Below are 16,948 nucleotides of genomic sequence, written 5' to 3'. Positions count from 1 at the left end.
GGTTTACAAATAATTTCATTTTAAATATAAATGTAAAAGTCTCCAAATGTTCTTGCAATAAAAACATTCTCACATATGTAGTCTATGCTGTCCTTAGAAGACTCAGCACTAAGAAGTCTCCACCTCCCCATAAATTTGACCTTTGACTGTGTACATCAATATTCACGTGTATGTACCATTAGGCTAAGTAACTGCCTATCAGAACCTCCTGGAAAACAAAGTGATGCTCCTAAAAAGTGACAAACATTTGGATATACATGCCTTTTCAGTGTCTTTATTACACTCGCTGAGAACTTATTGGAAAGAGTCACAGATTGATAAGCCAATCAAGAACTTGGGTATACATGCCTGGAGGGTTTTTTCTTCAACTAGACAAGAAGGACCTCAAGTCTACTACAGCCTTCCCTCAGAAACCACAGGGGGTTGGCTCCAAGGCTTCCCTGAGCACCAAAATCCGTAGGTGCTCAAATGCCTTATATAATATAGCATAGTGATTGCGTGTAACCTACATACCATCCTCCCAAATACTTTAAATCATCTCTACATTACTTATAATACCAGCTGCTGCTACTAAGTCACTTCAGTCGTGTCCGACTCTGTGCGACCCCATAGACGGCAGCCCACCAGGCTCCCCTGTCCCTGGGATTCTCCAGGCAAGAACACTAGAGTGGGTTGCCATTTCCTTCTCCAATGGATGAAAGTGAAAAGTGAAAGTGAAGTCACTCAGTTGTGTCCAACTCTTAGCGACCCCATGGACTGCAGCCCACCAGGCTCCTCTGTCCATGGGATTTTCCAGGCAAGGGTACTGGAGTGGGGTGCCATTGCCTTCTCTGACTTATAATACCTAATAAAATGTAAAAGCTAGGTTGTGTTGTGCTAAGTATCTTCAGTCATGTCTGACTCTTTATAACCCTATGGACTGTAGCCCACCAGGCTCCTCTGTTGGTGGGATTCTCCAGGCAAGAATGCTGGAGTGGGTTGCATGCCCTCCTCCAGGGGATCTTCCCAAGTCAGGGATCGAACTTGGGTCTCTTAACTCTCCTGCATTGGCAGGTGGGTTCTTTACCACTAGCACCCACCTGGGAAGCCCCAAAAGCTATGTAAACAATTATAAATGTGATGTAAATGCAATGCATAATAAACAGTTGCCAGTGTGGCATCGGACAAGGCAATGGCACCCCACTCCAGTACTCTTGCCTGGAAAATCCCATGGACGGAGGAGCCTGGTGGGCTGTAGTCCATAGGGTCGCTAAGAGTCGGCAAGACTGAGCGACTTCACTTTCACTTTTCACTTTCATGCACTGGAGAAGGAAATGGCAACCCACTCCAGTGTTCTTGCCTGGAGAATCTCATGGACGGGGCAGCCTCATGGGCTGCCGTCTATGGGGTCACACAGAGTTGGACACGACTGAAGCGACTTAGCAGTGTGGCATGGGCTTCCCAGGTGGTTCAGTGGTAAATAATCCACTTGCAATGCAGGAGCCACAGGAAACATGGGTTTGATCCCTGGGTTGGGAAGGTCCCCTGGAGAAGGGCATGGCACCCCACTCCAGTATTCTTCCCTAGAATATCCCACAGACAGTGGACCCTGGTGGGCTACAGTCCATAGGGTTGCAAAGAGTCGAACATGACTGAAGCGACTTAGCACACACGCAGTGTAGCAAATTCAAATTTTGCTTTTTGAAATCATTTGGAATTTAAAAAAAATATTTTCTCTTCCAATTTGGATTCCTTTTATTTCTTTTTCTGCTCTGATTGCTGTGGCCAAAACTTCCAAAACTATGTTGAATAGTAGTGGTGAGAGTGGGCACCCTTGTCTTGTTCCTGACTTTAGAGGAAATGCTTTCAATTTTTCACCATTGAGGATAATGTTTGCTGTGGGTTTGTCATATACAGCTTTTATTATGTTGAGGTATGTTCCTTCTATTCCTGCTTTCTGGAGAGTTTTTATCATAAATGGATGTTGAATTTTGTCAAAGGCTTTCTCTGCATCTATTGAGATAATCATATGGTTTTTATTTTTCAATTTGTTAATGTGGTGTATTACATTGATTGATTTGCGGATATTGAAGAATCCTTGCATCCCTGGGATAAAGCCCACTTGGTCATGGTGTACGATCTTTTTAATGTGTTGTTGGATTCTGATTGCTAGAATTTTGTTAAGGATTTTTGCATCTATGTTCATCAGTGATATCGGCCTGTAGTTTTCTTTTTTTGTGGCATCTTTGTCAGGTTTTGGTATTAGGGTGATGGTGGCCTCATAGAATGAGTTTGGAAGTTTACCTTCCTCTGCAATTTTCTGGAAGAGTTTGAGCAGGATAGGTGTCAGCTCTTCTCTAAATTTTTGGTAGAATTCAGCTGTGAAGCCGTCTGGACCGGGGCTTTTGTTTGCTGGAAGATTTTTGATTACAGTTTCAATTTCCATGCTTGTGATGGGTCTGTTAAGATTTTCTATTTCTTCCTGGTCCAGTTTTGGAAAGTTGTACTTTTCTAAGAATTTGTCCATTTCTTCCACGTTGTCCATTTTATTGGCATATAATTGTTGATAGTAATGCAAACTAGTACAGCCACTATGGAGAACAGTGTGGAGATTCCTTAAAAAACTGGAAATAGAACTGCCTTATGATCCAACAACCCCACTGCTGGGCATACACACTGAGGAAACCAGAAGGGAAAGAGACACGTGTACCCCAATGTTCATCGCAGCACTGTTTATAATAGCCAAGACATGGAAGCAACCTAGATGTCCATCAGCAGATGAATGGATAAGAAAGCTGTGGTACATATACACAATGGAGTATTACTCAGCCATTAAAAAGAATACATTTGAATCAGTTCTAATGAGGTGGATGAAACTGGAGCCTATTATACAGAGTGAAGTAAGCCAGAAGGAAAAACATAAATACAGTATACTAACGCATATATATGGAATTTAGAAAGATGGTAACAATAACCCGGTGTATGAGACAGCAAAAGAGACACTGATGTATAGAACAGTCTTATGGACTCTGTGGGAGAGGGAGAGGGTGGGAAGATTTGGGAGAATGGCAATGAAACATGTAAAATATCATGTAGGAAACGAGTTGCCAGTCCAGGTTCGATGCACGATGCTGGATGCTTGGGGCTGGTGCACTGGGACGGCCCAGAGGGATGGTATGGGGAGGGAGGAGGGAGGAGGGTTCGGGATGGGGAACACATGTATACCTGTGGCGGATTCATTTTGATATTTGGCAAAACTAATACAATTATGTAAAGTTTAAAAATAAAATAAAATTAGAAAAAAAAAAATATTTTCTCTCTGTGGTTGGTAGAATCCACAGATACAACACCCATGGATATGGAGGGCCGACTGTAAATCCTACAAGAATCATAAGGAAGTCTCAACACTCAGGGGATGATTTTCAAGGTTTGGTCTTAGATGTTCCACTGTGAAAGTCAATGATACATTATTCAAGCTGGAACATCAACAGATATGGTCATATAGTTTAAAATAGTAAGCACTGATAAGCTACAGCAGTGATAAGAGTGGTGGTTCAAAGATTCGTGTTATGTCACTGAGCCCGTGGAATGCAGGTCTGCAGGAGACAAGAGACACCAACACAGGTAAGTTCATTGCAAGGCAGTATTAGTTGTAGTAGTTGTCATGATAGTAACGCCAACTGTAGTGGGCAACTGCCTATAGAAATATTAAAAAGCAGTACAGCAGGTTAGGTTGAAACAAGACGTTCAGGATGGCACAGGGCTCTAAACAGTGGCTGCAGGAGCTGGGCAGGGACAAAGACACCAACAAGCACAGAGAACAAAAGCCAGGAGAAGGGACCGTGGCAGCTGAGGAGCCCTGAGCCAAGGGACCCTTCTCCGGATGCTCCAAAGGCTGGGGAGGGGGCTGGTCCCACTCGGCATCCTTACTGTGCTGGGATGGACGCTGCAGCCATCAGACGCCACAGCTGCCCCCGAAGGTGAGAGCTGAGGCTGGGAAGAGGATGCCAGTCATCAAGCTGTCAGACGCTGCACCCCTCAGCCCAGCATGCATGCCCTGGGAAGACTGAGGATGAAAAGGCACAGGATACCTGCCCCAGAGAGCCGAGGTCCACATCAAAGGTGTGATTTCAGTGAGCCCAGACTCCTGCATCTTCCCACACAGAGAAAAGCTCTAAATTCCTTGAGATATCTGGTTCTGTTTTATTAATAGTCATATTTTGACATTCTGACTACTTGGGCTCTGTTACAAACACCCCTGTATATCCTGACTTCCTCCTTCACCTTTCAGAACAGTCTCTCAGAGTTACCTGAGATGCTGGATCCCAGGTTTAAGTCCTCAGTTTTGTCCACCGAATAAAACATAACTCTCAAATTTTAGGTTGTGATTTTTTTTGTTTGTTTCAGCCAATGTCACAAAGGAGCAGGTATCATCAGAGGTGTAACTCTGGGTTGCACTGGCCTGGCTCTATGGCACAGAAATCCTCAAGCTTTCTAACATTTCCTCAACCTCCACGATTGACATGGATGTCCCCACCCTCTCTAAATCCTGGCGTGTCTTCCCTATTTAGCTTCCCCTGTGATGCCTCTCTTCAAAGCAGTGCAGAGGGAGAAGGTCAAACTTTCAGTTCATCACATGTTTAAAAGCAAATATATTTCCCATAGGTATATGCTCTTGCCTCTGAGAACTCTGATATACAAACATTTAAAGTTGAAACATACATAAATTAAGGAGAAACAAAATATTCTTTACTTTATAAAAGAATGTGACACAGGATCTGCTCAAATAGTGGAGAGTTTTCCCTAATTGAATGCAGTTAAAATGTGATTTGCTTTAAAAAATGGGTTTTACACTTCCACTTAAAACATATGTATTGTATAAGAGCAATCTAAGTTTATTCACTTTGATTATTATAATAACCACTGATGAGCTCTATGACAGTGGCAAATCTTATAAAATACCTGTATCTCCCTCTCTCTCTTTTGAGAGGAAGTATGATATTAATCCTATCTAGTTAACAGAAATAGAGTATAAATTGAACAGGCTGTGTGTTACCACTGAATACAACTTGGGAATGCAGTGATTAAGACAAATAATTACACATATAAAATTTGCACTTCCAAAGTAAAAGATTATCTAATTATTGGATAATTCAAGGAGATCTAGGAAATTGATTTGGCAAGGTAGTATGTTTTTGTCTTACATTTCCTAATCAATCGCCTAGATTGCATAATTTCCTCACTGTAGTCACTGTCTTCTAAATATAAATGGAAGGCATTCTGTCCCCTTGCTAATGCGGGCATTTCCAAGTAGGTGACATCACTTCATCTCAATAAAAGATGTTGGTGCCATCTTTCTGACTTGGGTAGCACATGCATTTTGCTCTTTTCTGGGCCTATCTAGAGAAATAAGAGTCAATTGAAAAAGCTAACTTTCGAAGGATCAGGCACCACATTTGTTTAATATGCTCCATGTAAAATCAGTCCAAGGTAATAAGAGCACGTCAATGCACGTTTGCCAACAATGACATGAATCTGAAGAACTCGGCACAGGCCATCAGAAAGGCTAACAATGGAATGTGTACTTAGTTTTCCCAGACTGTGCGTGATCTGCTATGTCTACAGGAAAGATGGAATGCTAGAGTATGCTAAACTGCTCCTAGTTAGAGAACATAACCCATGAAGACAAGGAATTAAGAAATCGTGTCAAACTAGCTGTTCACATTCATACCAGTACAGGAGGCAGCTAAAATCTGAACTGTAAACAGGTAGCAACAAATCCTCAAGGATCAGGTGAACTGTGTTTCACCCTCTTCCTCACTCAGTGTCAACATTCCCAAATTATTTATTATTTGCAGTATTTTCAAGCATTTAGAATCATCAAATGCAGCTGAAAAAGAAATAGATCACACAGCAAGGATATGAAAAAAGAAAAAAAAAAGTCCCATTCTCCTACATGTCTGGGGAAACTCCAGCCACAATCTGGAGTAGAAAGGATTGTCCTACCAACTGACCAACCATAAAACTGAGAAGGATACAGAGAAGTGTGAATTTCACTATTAGATAAATATAATACAGAGCTGACAGTATGAGGAAGAAATTCATCTCAACAAATTCACAAATTACTTTCAAACTGCTAGAGCGCACATCCCACTGTAATAATTTCACTTTCCCATCCTTGTTTTTCAGTATGAAGCCCTGTGTGATGGTCTGGTGACACTTCATAATGTTAGGAAATATCACAGGTTCAGTCCTCAGGAATACACATCCACTGGGAGAAGCAACATCATCTGAATCAGTTGCAAAGTTAAAAAAAAAAATAATAAAGTCGAGAAGCACAAAATGGCAAATGGTCAAGTTCCAACAGCTAAAAAGATCCAAGACATTATGAGCTTTTAATGAGTGAAGCATGCCATGAGAAAGAGACCTTTTGTCAATAAATCCAAGCCTTGCTTCACTAATTGAACCATCGAATACAGTGTCTGAATACGTAGACACCAGACTTCAACATTTCTTAATTATATTCAATTCCAGGCATATCTTTCCATTTAATTGACATCCTGAAATGCCTTTACAGTCCTATCAGATAGGTACCAAGTTCTCAAGGGATATTACGACACACTTCTGACTTTTGGCTCATCTGATTGAAATGATTAGTATGAAACTTTCTTTTTTGAAATGTGGGAAAGATTCACGTTTTTCTCCCTAACTCCAGCAACGTTAAAGTCGTCTGCATTTGGCCCACTTTCCTGTGTACATTTCTTTATGGAGAGGCTCTCTACAGCCAGGCCAATCTGATGAAACCGTAGCCACATGCTCCAGCCTGGTATGGGACCACGCCACACGCATCCCACAAGGCCCTTCTCAACCAATCGTGGCGCTAAGGGCCATCATTTAGCCACCACGTAGAGCCAGAGAATTTCAAGCCACAGTCTTTAAAACAGACTTCAGATGCCGCAAAATATTAATCAGACGCTCAGATTCTGGAAACATCAACAAAACGTCATTTGTAATAGATGCTCTAGGTATCAAAAAAGGCCGAGCTACCTCTTCTCCCGAGATACAGCCTCCTCCTGCTTTTGAAGAAAATGTACACACTCACTGTTTATCTGATAGAAAAAAGTGATATTTATACTGTCATTAAGCGCATTTGTCACTAGATGTAATCTGTATTATGGGGCGTGCTTTCAGATGTTTACCCGTGTTAAGTACTGTTCAACGATATTTAGTAGCACTAATAATTTTGAGTTTATTTCAAAATGTGAAATGTAATAGCTGCTCCAGTGCGCTCACTTTTTAACCTTTCTACTGTAAAGGCTATAATTTTTATCAGATTGTTGGGAATTTAATTTAGTCGAAGTCCTAAAGTTACATTTAAACTTCTAGTTAACCTTTCCTATCTGTGCATCACTCAACAGCTGGGCTTATCTCTGACATCTTGAAAAAGAAAAGAAATAAAGAATAACTGAAACAGTATTTGCAACTGCTTTGCAAAGTAAAAATATCAGCAACTCATGCTGAACCTCCAAGGTAAAAGTTCTGGCCTTTTCACCCATCTTCTGAAAGCTAGCATTACAAGGCTTACCATTTATTTTAATTTTTTTTTTTTTTTGAACATTAAAAAGCCAGCAACAGACCTGAATGCTGAATTTCTAAAGGACCGAACACCTCAATGTTCTCTATGCTAGAGGTAACTGTGAGATGACTAAGGGGCAGAGGGAAATGGAAATAAGAAGATGTCAATTACAAGATGCATGGGAATTAAGTATCTTCCCCACACATGCCAGAAGCATGCATGCCTCTGACCCCCAATATTAAACAGTGCTGTGATTGTTTTTCCTTAAGTGTACACATTTTGAGCTCTAACAACTGTAAGCTTCTTGAAGGCATGATTCATTTTTTTTTTTTGTGCAGTGTATTTCTTATACTCCTCACAAATAAAAAGAAAACTGAGCATGTATCAATGGACTGCATTTCAGTCGTTTTTCAAATTCAGACTTACATAAAGACTCCAGATATGATGAGTCCAATATAAAAACGGGAAGAATTTCTGCTCCTGAAGATGTTTCAAACTTTGCAAATATCATTTACCAGTTCCTGGACCATATCATGACTAGTAGCTGGAGACGGCATCTTGGCCAACTAGAGTCAAACTGAGGACAAAGCCACATTAGGCAACAGAAAGCGTTAAACGCCAGCAAAGCAGAGAACCAAAAGAACACTGGAGTAAGAAGCCATGAACCTTCCCAGCCACCTCCTCCAGCGCGAGTCCCGCTTAACTTCAACTTTGTGCAGAGTCCCAGGGGTTACATTCACAGCAGGAGAAGGCAGACCATGTGTTTATGATTTTCATTCAAACTCCCCGGGGCCTGGGAGCTTCCTGAAAGAGTGAACTCTAACTCCAAATAGGAGGCACAGCCTTTATAGCAGTGGTCCTCGACCTTGGCTACCAGCAAAATCCACCGGGAGGCTTTAAAAATACCGGTGCCTGGGTCCTACCCCCAGAGAGTCCGGTTTGAATGGTTTGGATGCCACTGGGTGGCCAAGGCTGAGCTCCAGGCTGAGGTCTCTGCGACACACAGCAAATTCCCACAGGCTGTCTGTTTTACTGTGGTAACACACGTTTCAACAGAGGGGTGGGATGGAGCAGGGGTGGGAGGGAGGTCCAAGAGCGAGGGGACACGTGGCTGATTCACATTGATGTACGGCAGAAACCAACACATTATAAAGCAATTATCCTCCAATTAAAAATAAAAAATAAAATACAATTAACCGTTAATTAAAAAAATGGTCGAGACTTGTGAGTCATTTGTTTTAAAAGCCCCTGGGGGATTCCAAAAGCGCAATCGAGGTCAAAGACTCTCACTTTAGGATCCCTCGGGGTAGCTTTGGGTGGTATGAGAAGTCTCCCAGTTAACTGTTGAACAGCAACAGACTGTGATAGAGGACCCAGTCAGTTTGATGCAAACAGCAAAAATGAATGATTCTTTAAAGGACCCCCTAAAGGGCAGTCCTTTTGTCCTTTATTTGCACCCATACTTTTTAAACACTATCAACAGGGAAAAAACTTAAAAAACCCCAGAATTGGTGACAGAAACACAAGGAAGCCAGTGTGTGCAGGTAGGGCTGGAAGCAGGGGCCCACGTGGGCACTGGTGTACAGGCTCCCAGACATGCTTCAAACACCTGCAGCTCTTCTCTGAAGCTGGGGGTGGGGATACCACAAAAGGATAATGGAGAAAAGGGCCTGAATAATTCAGGTGTCTTACCAAAATACTGAAAAACATTCCAACAGTCTATTTGGCCTGATCCATGAGTATGTTCTTCCCAAAAGGAGCACTGTCCTAAGGAAATCAAAGACTTGATTAATTCTGTACTGTCTTGACTACATTAGAGTTTTACTAAGAATTATTAAATTGGATTATATTCACTTTATGTGAAGAAAGCTGAGCACTGAAGAATTGATGCTTTTGAACTACGGTGTTGGAGAAGACTCGAGAGTCCCTTGGACTGCAAGGAGATCCAACCAGTCCATTCTGAAGGAGATCAGTCCTGGGTGTTCTTTGGAAGGAATGATGCTAACGCTGAAACTCCAGTTCTTTGGCCACCTCATGGGAAGAGCTGACTCATTGGAAAAGACTCTGATGCTGGGAGGGATTGGGGGTAGGAGGAGAAGGGGATGACAGAGGATGAGATGGCTGGATGGCATCACCGACTGAATGGATGTGAGTTTGAGTGAACTCTGGGAGATGGTGATGGACAGGGAGGCCTGGCATGCTACGATTCATGGGGTCACAAAGAGTCGGACACAACTGAGTGACTGAACTGAACTGAACTGAACTGATTCACTTTATAGTCCTCAAATCAGTTAATCCTAAAGGAAATCAATTTTGAATATTCATTGGAAGGACTGATGCTGAAGCTGAAGCTCTAATACTTTGGCCACTTGATGCTAAGAGCTGACTCATCAGGAAAGACCCTGATGCTGGGAAAGATTGAAGGCAGAGGAGACCTTCTCCTCAACCTAGGACGAGATGGTTGGATGGCATCACCCACTCAGTGGACATGAGTTTGAGCAAGTTCTGGGAGATGGTGAAGGAGAGGGAAGCCTGGCATCCACGGGGTTGCAAGGAGTCAGACACTACAGAGCGACTAAACAGCAACAATACTCCTCCTAAAACTTTGCTCCAGCTCACATTAATCTCTCTTCCTCCAGGACCCTGTTCAGCGACACTATGTCAAGTAATATGTCCTGGTGTTGATTTCTGGTTTGCACACAGGGGTATCTCCCATTTCCCCAACAATACAAAGAAGCAAAGGATATATTTTACTTTGACAAAGGGTATATCTGAATCCTGTGTGATGCCTTCAAAGGGACGTAGGGTCAGTAAATACTACTGAAAAGAATTCAGTGAAATAAATTCCTTAAAAAAATAAAGAATTGCAATTCTTTTTTCTATTTCCTTCACCATCACTGACTTTCCGACTAGTACTAGAAACTCCTAACCGGTTTCTCTGCATTATTTTTCTTCCCACATTTCCACAGTGAGTTCTACTCCAGAATTAATCAGAATAAAGCAGTTTTATCCTGTCTCAACCCAACCCTCCCAGTGACTCCATTTTTATATTCAGCCTGACATTCTAAGTTCTCCGTAACTTCACCTCCTACTTTCTCAACCTTAATGCATGTATGCTCAGTCCCTACATCATATCTACGGTTTGTGAATCCATGGACTGCAGCCCACCAGGCTCCTCTGTCCATGGAATTTTCCAGGCAAAAATAATGGAGTGGGTTGCCATTCCCTTCTCGGAGCCAGGGGTGGGGGATCCTTCCAACACAGGGATCGAACCCACATCTCATGCATCGACAGGCAGATTCTAAGCCACCAGGGAAGGTTGTCGATGTTAGCTTCTACCCCTTTTCAACATAAATGATGTACTGTCACTAATTTCTAACACTTGAGAACTAAATGGATATGAGGAGCCTCATGTTCACTTCAGTATAGAACATGTTGAGTTTCAGAAGATGACATTGCAGTTAAGAAAGAGAGGTTCTGAAGACAGGTAGAGACATGGAGCTAGAGCTCAGAGAAAAAGTAGCACGTGAAAGAGAATAAAAATTGATCAAATATCAAAAACGTAAAGTTTTTTTAAAAGAGAAAAACTGAAAGAACTTTAAATTCAATGTGATTTAACAGAATAAAAATTGAGGGATAAATTTAAGACATAGAAGGGCAAGAATTAATTGAACGAATCTTCTTTATTAAATACTGGCTTCCCTGGTGGCTCCAACAGTTAAGAATCCACCTGCAATGCAGAGTTTGATTCCTGGGTTGGGAAGATCCTCTGGAGAAGAGAATGGCAACCCACTCCAGTATCCTTGCCTGGGAAATCCCATGGACAGAGGAGCCTAGCAAACTACAGTCCATGCGCAAGGAGTCAGACAAGACTGGGTGAATTTCACTTCACTTTATTAAATAGAGGTTGTAATCCACAATCTTGGAACCTGGAAGATCAGAAAGATGAAGTACTAAAATCTGCTCACAGATCCCTTTCAGGGTCTCGTGAGGGACCTTGACTTATCTGTTCAGGCAAGGCAATATTCTTTCATAAAGCATTTTCTAAAGAAGGACAATTCACAACCCTCCCCAGATCGCCTCCAAGGCCTCCACATTCACACATATCTATCTAGCAAAGGAAGCAACACATTAGTTATATGAAAAGTGTGATCATTAAGTTTTGAAATCTGTTCTCTATTTTCCCCAACCATCATCATGGCAGGAAATCCATTCTCAAATTTTCATCCTTTCTACTTTAATACAAAAATATCTCAATCCTAGAATTGACTAATATTAAGACTAACCGGGGAGTGCCATTCCAATCCAGAACTACTAGAATGGTCATTTGTTACTGTTATGTAGCAGATAGCCTATTCTAGTAGACCAGGAACTGGCTCACAGCCACTAGACAAGTGTCAAATACGTTCTCAATAAATTCAATCTGTGGCATTAAACTGAATCTTTATGTTTTAATTTCTTTAAGGAAAGGTTAGCTTTCCTAAAGTTATTCTTGGAAAGAAATTTGGGGGAAAGGGTCAGTGTAAACAAGGGAAGAAAAAAGCTCATTAAAGAAGCAGATACTCTTCAACCGACAGAAAAAAATCACTAAGTTTGAGAAGGATGCAGAATCAAATTGAGTGAAATACAGAAAGATGTGTACCATTGGGGTCATCATAGAGGAAGTCACCCAAGCCACAATGCTTCTTCTGAGTCTATTAGGCAGTAGGGACTGTGGTCATTCTCAAACGACGGACTATAAAAAGAGACCCAACCCTCGAAATGTAGGAGAAAGATGCTTATAAAGATACACTCAACAATTAGAGATTGAAAAGCATTTCAGAAAATTTTATCAATAAGCAAAACAATTCACACTGGGGTTGGCTGTCTTTAATTCTTTAAGACCCTGCACATCTGGGGAAATCGGGGCTGTCTTTTCCTCAGGAAGGAGCTGAGGGGCAGACATACCCTCCACTAGGTCTGGCAGGGCTCTTTCTGTTTAATTATCATTCCTTCCTGGTGTCTGTCACAATCAGCAAAGACAAGGGTTCATCAATAGCCCTTCCCCAGCAATCAAAGGAAATCAATCCCAAATGTATGGTCCCACCTGATCCCATCAGAAGATCGCCGCTGAGTGCTCTTGCAGAAGGAAAGGGCCAAGGAGTGACCCCAATGCAAGAAACCAAACCCTTCAATGTGGCCCTTTCCCTCTGTGCTCGCAGGAAAAAGCCAACCTACAGTCAGCTGCACAGAAGGAATGCCACACTTAACTCTGCCAACAGGAAAATAAAGCCACCCTGGTCCTCCTGGCCTCCATTAAGATAGCATAACAACACAAGAGCCATGGGGAGCAGCCTCAGACCAGCTGCTAATGCCTAAGTATCTTCTCTCTGGTAACTGCCTACTGCTTTCTATTTAACGTAATTCATCAGCCAGATTAGAGTAGGTCATTCTGCAGCATATGAAGAAAGCAAGGCTGATAACATAACCTGACACATCAAAAATATTCTTCTGCGAACAGCCTGAAGAGCTGTTGTTTACAAAAAGCTGTGAGCAAGCAAAATAACCATATAGTCTGCCTACAGGTCAGTGGGCAGTCAGTCTGTTTATTGCTACTCATTTCATTTTTGAGTAGCTCAGCACAACTGTAATTGCTAGTTAACAGATAGACTGGGTCCTAACTATCAAAAAAAAAAAAATTCTCAAAATGACTCTGCCAGGAGGCAGAATAAATAAATTTGAAAAAGGGCGGTGGTGGGGGGTGGGGAGACACCCAGCCAGTCACTGGTCAACAAACACTGGCTGTGAAAATCCCGGGACTCCAAGACAGGAAGCCAGCCTAGCAGCTGAGCGATTTCTGATCTCCGAACCAGCTGCCTTTGATGTGAAGTTCTCCGTGTGCCTCCAATATGAAGACATTATAACTGGGCAGTGCTGGGAACTTTCTCATCGCGGTTCACTGTGTTCAGAAACTGGCCCCAGCACCATTCACTGTCCGAGTTCCAAAAAGGCAACAGGGATCCATGATTGAAGACCAGCATCCCCTAATTCTGAGAGGCAACTTTTCTCCTGGTAAAACGTGAAATGCCCTTCCCCCACTCCAATCCAAGAGGGAAAAAATGCACATCAAAGCGCTAAAGTTACTATGCATTTTTTTTGGCCTTTGTCTCTTGGTGCCCTGGTTTTCTTGGCTGTCCTTTATTCTCTCACTGCTCAGCTGCTCCAATTTAGGAATAAGAACTCAAAAAAAAAAAAAAAAAAAAAGGAGCAGCTGGCTTGGTGCTGTTTCCAGGATTCTGCAGAATCTCAGTCTCTCCATCTCTTTCCTTCCCTCTCTTCCATCCCCTCCCTTTCTTTCCTTCTCAGATTCAAATCTCCACGTCACAAACCAGAACGCCATTCAAGCCTTCCATAAACGTTAAGAGAAGTTCCGCGCCTGCCAGGGGAAGCGAAATCCGGGCTGACTTTGATCGACACCGAGAAGGGGGTACCTCAGTCCTGCGTTCCTAGATGGCGGGTTTGCTCGGTCCACCACCTAGCCCTGCCGCCCGGATCCGGGGCAAAGTCGTCCGCAGTCTTTCAGGCCGGTTCTCAGCCTCTGCCTGTGTTGTAACTCAGCCCGGGCTCAGAATCGAATCCCAGCAACAAAGCCGGGGGCGCAAACCCGCCGTGATGAACCGGTCGGCCTGCCCCCCAACCCCTGCCTCCTCCCTTCCCGACTTGCCTTTGAAAAGACAGGCGTTGGGGCCAGAAAAGGAATACGTCCGAGGCGAGGAGGACGGAAGCAGCGGGACACAAGTGGCCTGAGTGGTCTGGGGGTCGTGGTTTGTTTACGTGTCTCTTAAACACCCAGGACCCACGGAGGTGAGCCCGGCGAGTCGGGCGCCCCACGGGAGCCTCACCGCCCCGGGCGCTGCGCAGACCGCTCGCCCCTCGCCCACCGCCCGTCTGGCGGGCCCGGGGTGAACGAGGAGGCTCGCGCGGGTTTGTCTGACACTTGTAAATGGAAGTGGGATCCAACTTGGGAAACAAACGCGCCGGGGTCTTGGGACGGGGAGGGGCGGGAGACCGGGGAGAGGAGAAGAAAAGCCTCTTCATCCGGCGGCGCGCTGCGAGCTCCCCGCCGGCCTCCCGCCGCAGCGGCTGCAGGTTACCCGGCCCCAAGGCCGAGCCGGGACCGGCGCGCGGGGAGCGGGGCGCGGGGCCGGGGCGGGCTGGGCCGGCAGAGGGGGCGAGCCGAGGCTACCGAGCGCCCGCTCTCCAGGCCACCGGCACCTCTAGCTCCCGGGAGCCTCCCCGAGCCCCACGCCACGTCCCTGCAGGCTCGCCCCCTCCGTCCTCAGCCTTCCTGGGATCCCCTTCCACTGCCAGCTCTGCCCCTATTATTACGTGGAGCTACAGCCGCAGGATGCCGCCAGCACATACACACACACCGGGGGCGGGGGGGTGGGGGGCTCCTCTCCTCTCGTTGCAAGCTACCCCGAGGCTCGCTGAGCCCGCAGCCACACTCCCGCCACCCCCGCGTCCTTGCCCCCAGCGATCCCCAGCCCACGAAAGCGGGGCTAGGAAAAGCGAACAATGAAAGTTGCTTTCCGCGAAGCCTCATCGCCGTCTCTGTTTAACTGTCTCGGAAAGCACGCGCGACGCGAGTAGGCGAGAGAGGCGTGCAGACCACAGCAAGGCTAAAAACACCCGGGCTCTGCGCCCTGCGCCGGCCTGGGAGCCCGATGCACTTTAGCTCAGCGACCCCCACTGGCGGCGCACGAGCGCGCCGGGCGAACACACTCCCGGCCACCTCCGCCGCCGCGCCCGCGCTCCGCAGACCCCCGCCGGGACCCCGCACCCACACTGGTCCCGGCGCAGGCGTTCACCCGGCACCGCCCGGGAAGGGGCCTTGAGAGTGGAGCTGGCGCACGCTTGCATTCGATCCCACTCGGCAATCCAGGGCGGACCGCAGCGCACCCGCTAGGACGCCCAAACCCGCGCGGCTTTCTTTTCAAAGACAAGCCACCTTCACGCACGCCCGCCAAAACCCGTGCTCTCCCAAGGCACTCCGTTTGCCTGTCCCCAGGAGAGCAAGGAAAGTCCCACCTCCCCGCCACTCCACAAAAAAATCTGTCGCCCCAGTCCCAGAGTCTCTGCCGCTCGGTACACCTCACCCCGCCCGTGACCCCCGCACACCAGAGTCACACGCGGAGCGGACCCGCAGAATGTCTCGTAACCCTTTCCCCTCCCTGCTCAGAGTGGAGTCTGGGCTCTGCTACAGCCGGCGCCTCGCCAGGCGACGACCCAACTTGAGCCTCGGGTCCCGAAGTGCATCCTTTGGCTTCTGAATGTCCCTACAGCGCCCCACCGGCAGCGGCCACCGAGCAGGCTCGCCGCCTGGCCCCTCCGATCCACCTGCAGCGGGCGGGCGGCCGGGAGTCGGGGGCCGGGTGCACCGTTCTGAAAGCCGCCCCCCGCCCCCTTTTCCAAATCCTGAGCCCCAAACTTGGCCAACTCTCCATGCCAACCTCCCGGCTACCGCCGCCAGACCGAGCCTCCTTCTCCTCCTCCTCGCGGCGGCAGCCAAGGCTGCTCCGAGCCGTGCCGAGGCAGGAACTTTACCAGGTGAAAAGTTTCCCCCGCGCGCCCCGCCGGCTCTCGCCTCCCCGAGACCCCCAAGCCCCCCGTTCCAATCCGGCAGCTGCAGCTGTGTGTCTGGCGGCGCCCTCCAGCCGAGGCACCCGGCAGCCAAAGCATCGCGTTCAAGATGCCCACGCACCCTTGCCTCCGCCGGCGACGCTCCGCTCCACCAGGCGCTGTCCGCGAGCTCTTCCTCGGCCGGCGCTCCGGTCCGGGCCGAGCCGGCCACCCGGCCGCGGCCGCCGCAGTGCCCGCCGCGCGCCCGCCGGGGCTGGAGCTGCTAGAAGAGGCGCTCGGGACGCCGCCGCCGCCGCGGGGGCTCCCGGGCGGAGGGGCGAAGCCGGGAGGAGGGGGCCGGGGGCGCCAGACCCCGATCCGCAGCGCAGCTCGCGGCGCAGCTGCCGGGAGGAGCGCCGGCTCCGCGTCTGCTCCGAGCCGCCGCCGCCGCCGCTAGTGCCTGCCGCCCGGCTGCTCCGCGCTCCCCATCACCGCCGACGCCGACGCGCGGCCAAGCCCCTCTCCCTCGCCGCCCCCCTCGCGCTTCTCTCCCGCTGTCTCCTCCTCCCAAACCGCCAGCGCAAAGGGCGAGGGGGGAGAAGCCGCGGCAGCCCGGATGACTCGCGGGCTCGGAGCGCCGCGGGCGGGGGGACGGGGGAGGGGGCCGGGGGCGGCGCGGCGAGCCGGAGGGTGCTCCCGGCGCCCGGCCTGGAAGCGGGACTAATTTTAGATCTTGGCTTCCCCAGCCGCTCCCTGGGGCTCCAGGACACCGCGAACGTGTCTTCCTGGCGC

At 47.2% G+C, this 16,948-nt stretch overlaps 1 protein-coding gene and 1 long non-coding RNA gene across 2 annotated transcripts in view; one reads left to right on the top strand and one right to left on the bottom strand.

Annotated features, from left to right (window-relative positions):
• The window catches only part of FAT3 (FAT atypical cadherin 3), an 805,898-nt gene extending 789,215 nt beyond the window's left edge, over nucleotides 1-16,683 (bottom strand). Inside the window, exon 1 of the mRNA XM_086383385.1 lies at nucleotides 16,299-16,683. The gene's annotated coding sequence lies outside the window, so the exon portion shown is untranslated. The remainder of the gene's footprint in view (nucleotides 1-16,298) is intronic.
• Nucleotides 1,886-14,363, top strand: LOC147342632 (uncharacterized). The gene is made up of 2 exons (XR_015157447.1): nucleotides 1,886-13,606; nucleotides 13,901-14,363. It is a non-coding gene; the product is annotated as an uncharacterized LOC147342632 (long non-coding RNA).
• Nucleotides 16,684-16,948: the final 265 nt, after the last annotated feature.

This window comes from Bos grunniens, chromosome 29 (genome assembly GCF_055505025.1).
Source record: "Bos grunniens cultivar Pamir isolate PY7600 chromosome 29, Bosgru_T2T1.0, whole genome shotgun sequence".
Lineage (NCBI taxonomy): Eukaryota > Metazoa > Chordata > Mammalia > Artiodactyla > Bovidae > Bos > Bos grunniens.
This window is presented reverse-complemented; position numbering and strand designations above follow the sequence as displayed.